The following is a 9,215-nucleotide window of genomic DNA, read 5'->3' on the forward strand; positions in this document are numbered from 1 at the left end:
CCCTTCGTACGCAAAGAAGATAATCCCCCTCCTCCTCTGCTCCGTCGCGGCAGCGCGCTGTCCCCTCTGCCTCTGACACGCGCAGCGCCAACGAGACAAACCCGAGGAGGAGGAAAAGGATCGTTGGCCCCATCTGGCAGGTGACACAGCCGAGGAGGAGGAGGGGGGTTGGCCCCACCTGGCAGTGATTCATCAGGGGGCCACGTGGCGTGCGGGATTTCAAACCTGGTGGTGGTTTTTGTTCATGGGGTCAGCCATGATCGCTGCGGCCTGAGCTTTGCCCGAAACGGCAAAAGACCAAAGCTGCAAAACTTTTTCCCTCTCGCTCGGTCTCTCCTCCTCTCTCGAGGAGAGTGCAGCGGCAGGAGTGGGGGTAGTCGCAGCAGCGGATCAGACACACGAACACACACAGAGAGAGAGAGAGAGCAGAAAACGAGTAGTACTTCGCTTTAGTTTGGTTTGTCTCCTTCTTCCCGCGGTGTGTACTGTTGGTGGAGGAGGAGAGAAGGAGCATTTGAGATTGGAGAGGGGGAGGGGGAGGAGGAGGAGGTTGGTGCAGTACTGCTGTGTGCGGTTCGGGGGAGAAGCGCGGATGTGAGAGGTGAGGCGCGCAGCGTCCAGCGATCGAGGAGATCGTTTTAGCTTGCGTGCGAGAGCATTGGTCGATGTTGATTCGGTTTGGGGGCGTTTTTGGTTGCGTTGTTCCTCCGATTCGCATGATTTGGTTGGGTTTCTCGTTTTCTTGGAGGATTTTCGCCGGGATCCGTGTGGTTTTGACCCCTTTTTTTTTGGCGAGTTTCGTTTCGTTTCCTCGAAGCTCTCGTCGCGAGGATGGCGTACGTCGCCTCTGTTGCTCGCCGAGGCGACGAGAGGGGAAGAAATGGTGCTCCGTTTCTGGTGGTTTCGTCGTGAGATGTTGGGGTTTGACAAGCGCGGGGTTCTCGCTGGCTTCCATTTGATCCTCGTGGCTTAAATATGCCGTTATATGTATATTGCGATGATGGCGGTTTGTTTATCCCCGCCTCTCTCTTCTTCTTTTTTTTCGCTTGTGCTTTTTGCGTTTTGTGTGGGTTTGGGAAAATTTTTAACTACCTTGCGGTGCTTTCATTTGATTTCTGGATTTTGGATTGATTTGCCTCATTTGACAAGGATTTTTGAGGATTTTAATCATTCCCCGTGCAAAGTAGGGGAATGCTTGATTATTTTCTTTTCCTTTTTCAGAATCTCCGTTCGGATTTGTCCGATGCAAGTCATCCATGCGTACTGCTAATATGCGTCGTATAGTGTCTCGGCGCTTCTGGATTGACCAGTTCTAGGGTTTTAGGTTCTGTTCGTTGATGGCTTCATGCCTTATTTTCCTGTTTTATTGGTGGAGATTTGGGCTTTTCGATGATTTACGTTCGTGTGTATTCCACCTATTTGTGGTGCCACGATTCGACCAATTTCAGCCGCCGTGCGAAATTTTCCTTGTCGTGCCTGCTTAAAAGCAGAGGCGACTGATGGATTCGTGGAATTCCATTTTTGTGAATCTGTCTGCAGTTTCAGTCCCATCTCCTGGTTCTTCCGCTTGCTGCTTTTGTTTGAAAATGTTTAGCGTACAGTGCGGCGATGGCTCGAGTTTCGTGGGTTTCTTTCTGTACAGAGATGATATTTTGTTTCTTGATTTCGTTTATGTGAGGCTATGGGTTTTCGGTTGATGTAAACTTGAGCGAAATTTATTTATGTGTTCGTTGTGTTCATCTGTGTTTCAAGTGTTTGTGGTTTGATTTTGGCAGGACGCGAGTGAAGAGACGACCGGGAGCATGGATCGCGCCAAGGCAGCAGCGCGCGAGGACAAGGCGGCGGCGGCGGGGAAGGAGACCGCCGTGTCCCGCGCCGTCGCGTTGGACGACACCGCGCTGCTGCTCGCGGCGGTGGGAAGCTTCAGGAAGGAGGGCTCCGACGCGTCGCGGATGCTGGACCAGGAGATGTCCACGAGGCTGCTCCACCTCGCCTGCAAGCACGACGCCGTGCAGTGCGCCAGGCTCCTCCTCGAGGGTCACCCGTGGACGCCAGGGACCAGCTCACGCGGACGCCGCTCCAGGTGGCCGCCGAGGCGCACTCGGCCAGGTGCATCGAGCTGCTGCTCTCCAAGAACGCGCGCACCGACCTCAAGCTGGTCGATGGCCGGCCTCTTCTCGCGCTCGAGATCGCTCTCTTGAGCAGAAGGTATGCACGCTAGCTAGTGTCGTCCATTGCTTGTGATGGTGATCACTGAGCTCACTTCTCAAATTCTCTCCCTGCAATGGCTGTTTCCCTGTACTGACTGATGTTCTTATCCAGAGCTCAAGTTAAATGGTCACTGGACAACTCCATTGAGGATCTTCTGTCTTCTCTGCAGGAAAAGGTCTGTATGGTTACTACCAATGTTCATTCGCTGTCTCATCATAGCTCGTCCATACATCTTCTCACACAGAAATGCCACCTTGTTCCATGTGTAGGATCTGAATGTAGTGAGGCTCCTGGCAGAGAAAACCAGAGAGGTTGGGGAGGTGGCCTACAGATATGCCATGGAGGGTCGTGTTACTGTGTTGGCAATGCTGCTTCTGGTGGCTGAAGGGAAGATATCGGCACCAGTCAGTGTAGTAATAGAGGGCGTCAGGACAAAGAAATCAATCTACTGCTCTATTGTGGATGAGGCTCTGTCCATTGGGGATGCTCCAGCCCGGGACAGCAATGAGAGGAGAAAGGCCCTGCTCAGTGAGATTCAGCTACTTAACCAATTTGGGGCAGCGTTATGGAGAGATCGCAACATTGACAAGAGAAGCCTGCCCCCTCTGCTTAAAGCTGCCAAGGTACCTCTGTTCATACTGCTGTTCTTGTTGACAGTTCACAGAGCTATTTCAGAATTTCCTTGCTTGACACTTTATATGGTATGCATACTGATGAGTTACAATTAATACCATGTAAGCTGAGCTTTTGAGTCATTTTCATGCCCTGCCCAATTTCAAAACTAATTTTTCTCCAATTATGGTCCATGCAAGAATGCTTAAAATGTGCTATGCATAACAAGGTAAAGTTTTTAGTGTTACAACTGTATACACCGGAAGACTTTCTTCTGACTGACCTTTCTCCTGTAGGTTGGAGATGTAAATGTCACAAAGATGCTCCTGATGGGGGATGTTGATGTCAATGAAGGGAACACTGCACTTCACTGGTGCCTTAGTGGTAGCTCAAGCACACAGGAGCCAAGGTATGCTATCAGAATTTTGTTCTATCAACTGTTAAAATACAACATACTAGTTCTTACTGCTCTTTGCATTCTCTTTAATTAGTTGTCTTCTGTATTTGTGCAGGATTGTGTGGCTCCTGCTGAAGAATGGTGCCAGAGTTTTCCAGGGGAACAAACTTGGTCTTACACCAGTACACAGCGCTGCAGCTAAGGGAAATTATAAAGCTCTTCAGGTAGCCTTTTGTTGCTTCTACTCACACGATGGCATTTTTTGAGCTTATAACTAATTGATAGTATGTTTGTTTGCTCTGTAAGTCACTTCTGCTTCACGCTCAAGATTGCGTTGATACACCTTCCAAGACCAAAGAAACCCCATTGTTCTTAGCAGTGAAGAATGGTTCTTTGGACTGTGTAAAGCTTCTCCTGCGTTCTGGGGCTAGCACCAAAGTACAGAACCTAAGGTGGGTAATATTTGGATTTAAGAAGAACATACTTATGTTTGATGACTTGATACACTTACCATCCTGTGATCCTTTGACATTGAACAGAAAGCAAAGACCAATAGACGTGGCAACGTCCCAAGATATGCATTTCATTCTTACCTCTGCAAATGTGGTTCCATGTAAGATATTTTCTGACATTTAAAGATATTTATCAACTGAAATCACAAAAATGTTTGTAGTAGTGCATACAATTAGCAGTGTTCGATTCAATGAAAAAGATTTGAAGATTGGTCTTACTGCATAATGATCAATATGCAGCAAATACCTTTTCAACAAAAATATATTCTGTTTGTAGGGAACCGTAGCTCACATCCGAAAAAAATTGTGACGAACAAGGAAAGCTGCAAAGAGTTTCTGGATGACAATTTTGTTGATTATGATAGCGATGATTTAAATGAAAGGTTTGTCTGGTGAATGGTGCATGATTTATATCAGATCTTCTATTCTTTTGAATACTAGAACCATTGCTTCTCATCCTATGTTTCAAACTAATATATTTATTTTGATAATGTGGCAGCTTTACCGGGCTTAAAACATCAGCAAGCCATCGGGATTTCCGGTCTAGTAATGGTTCTGCCCAAGGGGGAAAGAGTAAGAACCATTGTGCTCCCAAGCAAGGTTCCAAGTTTGTGCCTCGGGTAAACAAACATGCTCTGCCTATATTAACCAATTCCCTTTTTCTTCACATGGTCTGCCTCTTATAAGATTTTCTTTTAGCCTAATCATTGGCTGAAGCACGACTACACTCGGAAAATTTTTGTTGGGGGCCTCCCACTTTCTGTGGGCGCTGGTAAACTTCAGAATCCTGAACTACTTGTAGTTAATAAAGTTAGAACTAATGTGTTTCTAAGTTCTAACATTTACCTTGTTTTGTTCTTCCTGGCAGAGTACCTCACTGAGTTCTTCACTGCTGAATTTGGACCTGTGGAGGAAGCAGTAGTCATTGGGATAAGGATGGGTGATCGGGTGCAATCCCGAGGATTTGGTTTTGTAAAGTTCAAAAGAGAAGAGGATGTGATAAGTGCAAAGGAAACTCATCATGTGTACATGCTTGGGAAGAGAGTGGAGGTAAAGGATGCTGTTGCTAGAGGATTCTTGCCTGCAGAAATCCAGAAAACTGCTTCATTCAGGCACCACAGCCAGGAGATTCCAAAGGTAACTCACCATATGTTGGATGGTGAGCTAAAGGAGGAGCATTACATTAGGAAGCGGCGGCCCTTGCCAGAGAAGTGTCTTCCATCTTGGTTCTTTATATTCAGGAAGTGGTTGCCAGGATTTCTTGCAGATGCTACTGAACGACTTGGAGATAGGTACCCATTGAGCTCCTTGAAGGGTGATTTCAGAGCAATTTGCAGAATGGAGCTTGATCATGGCACACTTGGTTATCCTAAGCTCAGTGATTTCATGCGCTCCCTTCCTGGTATCTGCAGAATGTGTGTAGTCCCTGTAGGAAGTGGTCCTGCAACACACATGGTCCTCCTTCCACCGGTCTCGCGACCGAAGTATGTACCCTTGCTAGAACCTTTCTCCTTTGATCATGATGAGCTCCCAGAATCAGTATCTGATCATCAGTCCCCTAGGTCTCCACTTACCATTAATATCACCGAGGACTCCCTTCGTAACACAGACAGTCAGCAGGGTGATACTTGCAGTGAGAGCAATGTGCAGAGCCATCAGGGCGATGAGTGCTGTGGGAGCAACACTGAAAGCCAGCAGTATAGTGCTTCCACTGACAATGGTAGCTTACCGAGTGAAGTTGCCTTCGGTACCACTGATCTGGTTGAGCTTGTACAGACAAGAGAGCATGATCTGATTGCTCCTGCGTCAACAAGAAGATTTGATTTTCTTGAGCCTGTGTCTACAAGAGAACCCAATGTGATTGAAACTGTATCTCTTAATCAGAAGGTTGTTTCTGAGCCTTTGACTGATTTACTTCAGTCTGGACATACAAGGAGGGTTGGTCTGATTGATTCCAGATCAACATGCCTTGGTGACTTCCTGGTTGAAAGGGTTGCAGAAATTCCAACCAGACATATCAATGAGGACTCAAATGCGCAGATTTTTGTGGTTGGCTGTCATGGTCAATTGACACTGCAAGTGGACCTTAAGAAAAAAACAAGCTCGATGATACAGGCATACGAAGAGAAGACTGGCATAAACCATGAATATCAGTATTTCATCTATGAAAGGAAGGTAATTGATCCAGACGATACTTTGAGCTGCTATGGGATAGAAAAAGGATCTACTATTCATGCTTGTAGTAGATTACGAGGTGGTGCTAGCATGACATTAGGGCAGTATCTAAATCGTTATAAGGATGATTTGCTTGAAGATGTTATCCTTCCTGATGGAAGAGCTTACCCCGTGATGAAACCAGAGCCAAGTGGAGTTCTTAGATCATGGTTGAAGTGCTTCACAACAGCCTTCTCTAAAGGCTATTGTTGGGGAGAGAATTTTCTGCTCAGTAATTTTAAAGTGGTTAATGGGAAGGTTGAAGTAATTAAAGAAGCTAAACATCAGATAAGGACTGATTTTCTGCAGGCTCATTTGCGAAAGATAGATGAGACCATAAGATGGTATTTTTGTCGAGATGGGGAACGGTTTCCTCCCTATCTTGACGAGCTTTGTGACTTCCTAAAGTTGCGAAGAGGACTTGTGCTATCAGAAGATGCCAAAGAGTTCATTGACGATCATGTCTGTTTCATGAATTCGTACGAGAGAGGAATGCTAGGGATTAAGCTGTATAAAAAACTCAACAGTTTATCTCCAGGTCAGAAACTAAAATTGTTAAGAGCTTTAGAGAAAATCGCCTGGGATTTGAGCTTGATGGATGACGTTGACAAATTACCACTATTATGTGATATAATTGTTCAAGCTAAAGCTGAGGGGAAGCCGTTTCCACACACAATACTTGGTGGCTTTCGCTTGCTGAGAGATTATTTTGCACATATCCCTGAACATCAATACGTACGTACTTTTTTTCCCCTTCTCTTTTCTTTTTCTTTACTTCAATGAATAATTTAATTATTTTATTTCATTTGTTGTTTTCAGGACAAAGCAACTAAACCTTGGAAGAGGAAGTTTAGAATTTATATTGGGATTGAACTGATGATTCCGGTTCACCTAAAGAAACTACTCCCTAGAATCATCAAATGCTTTCTTGATGCCAAAATTGATATCAAGCGCGAGTAAATTTCTTAAACCTAATTCTATTACTAAATAATCCTCTAGCAAGTAGCTGCAGTCAAATTAGTTTTGTGCTTGGTAACAATCGTACTGGCTAGATGCAACTCACTCAAGAATGTACCCCCAATATATATTGTTTGAGATTTGAAGTTACTATTTATGGCGTGAGTCTGAGTTCCTACCAGCAAGTTTATTTTTACTTAATTGTTCACAAGTAATTTTTAATCATTTTTTTACTGACAGGTTGTTATCAAGTCATACTATGCGTTGTTCTATCTGCTATTCAGGTATTTTCTTTATCTTTTCCTACCTAATTCAATTGTTGCTACTACAATTTGATCTTCAACTATTGCAGCAGGGACCTCATCAACTGTGCCCAGATTTTCAGCCACTCCAGAAACTAGACAGACTGCAGGGGGAATAACTAAATCTATAAATGAACTAGGTTTTTCCTTTGCATATTCATTATCTTCATCTTTCTCCACCTAACCTACTATTGTCATTGCGACTTCATTTTCAACTATTGCAACAGGGACGTCATCAAAAGCGGTTGGATCTTCAACCACCCCGCAAACTGGACATGCGACAAAGGGAACAATTGGAACTTCAAATGAACTAGGTTCGTACTTTGCGTAATACTAGATCTTCAAATGAACTAGGTTTTTCCTTTGCATATTCATTCTCTTCATCTTTCTCCACCTAACCTACTATTGTCATTGCAACTTCATTTTCAACTATTGCAATAGGGACTTCATCAAAAGCGGTTGGATCTTCAACCACCCCACAAACTGGACAGGATACAAAGAGAACAACTAGGTCTTCAAATGAACTAGGTTCGTACTTTGCATATTACTAGATCTTCAAATGAATTATGTTCTTGCTTTGCATTTTCATTCTCTTCATCTTTTTCCACCTAACCTACTATTGTCATTGCAACTTCATTTTCAACTATTACAACAGGGACCTTGTCGACAGCAGTTGGATTTTCAACCACCCCGCAAACTGGACAGCCGACAAAGGGAACAATTAGATCTTCGAATGAACTAGGTTCTTACTTTGCAATATTCACGCTATTTATCCTTTTCCACAATCTAACTATTGTCATTGAAACTTAATCTTCAATTGTTTCAGTAGAAACCTCATCAACCGCTCAACGAAATACATGGAGTACAGGACAAGCCGCTAGAATTTTATTTGCACATTCCTCAGGTATTTTTTTCTTTTTCCATCGAACCTAAATATTATCATTGGACCCCGCAAAAAAAAATATTATCACTGGAACTTGATATTTAACTGTTGCTGCAGGAGCCCCATCAGCGGTGCAACAACAATCCCAGGATGACTGGGAAACAGTTCAAAAACGTAAAGGTAAGAAGCGGATCAGTAAATGAGTAGGAGCTGAATAGATTAAATGGAGATCTAACCCTAACGTCTCAAACTAAATCTTCTCTAGTCTTGAGGAACAAAGCATTTGCAGATGTATTATCGGTCTTAACCTGTTATGCCTTGCTTCTAGCTCCATGAACTAGTTGGATCATAATTCTTTTTTTTTTGAAGGCTGAATGGTTGATCATTAGTATTATTCAAAATTATCAATTTCAATTCTTACAAAATTGCTTATATTCTTGGTCTGAGTATGAATACAGTAACTGCCTAACTGGTATCAAAATTCAAAACCATGCAAACCTGGATGAATCAGTTAGGTCGATTCCACTTTCTAGGGAGCTCATCGCAGAGGATGGAACAGTTAGCATTTGTTCCCGACTTTTGGCAAACTCCAGTTCTAGTTCTTCTCTCTTCATTCTAGCTCTGGTTCTTCCATAATGATGTTCACTTTAAGGAAAATAACTCAGTCAAATAGAAGCACCAGCATGCCTTGTTTTCCAAACTACAAACAGTATGATCATGCTCCTCAATTGACCTCTCCATTAGCTTGACTTCTTCGTCCTTCTGTTCAGTATGTAACTTCCTTTCCTCCACCATCTGTAAAGAAGATAAGAAATGTTATACAGGAAAAATAAGAAGTCACAATGCAGGGACAACTATCATGTAGACAATCAGCAGTTCAGAACCTGTTTAGCTTGTTTAGCAATTGCCTTCACTTTCTTCTTCTACTGCCCGAGCCATCTCTTTTCATCCACAGTGTTTAGAGAATGAGTTTCACATCCACAGTATTTCTTTTCATCCAAAAGCTTGGAAAAGTCATTCTGCACATTTTGAAGAAAGCTGCTCCTGACATCAAGTAAATTTCTGAACTCAATCAACTCATCTTCCAGCTTTTCAATGGCTTTACATTTATCAGCTAACTCATCCTT

General features: G+C 43.6%; 1 pseudogene; it reads left to right on the plus strand.

Annotated features, from left to right (window-relative positions):
- Window positions 1–573: 573 nt before the first annotated feature.
- On the plus strand, window positions 574–8,616 carry LOC127756868 (uncharacterized; annotated as a pseudogene).
- The last annotated feature ends 599 nt before the right edge of the window (window positions 8,617–9,215 follow it).

The sequence above is a fragment of the Oryza glaberrima genome, chromosome 12, assembly GCF_000147395.1.
Source record: "Oryza glaberrima chromosome 12, OglaRS2, whole genome shotgun sequence".
In the NCBI taxonomy this organism is placed as follows: domain Eukaryota; kingdom Viridiplantae; phylum Streptophyta; class Magnoliopsida; order Poales; family Poaceae; genus Oryza; species Oryza glaberrima.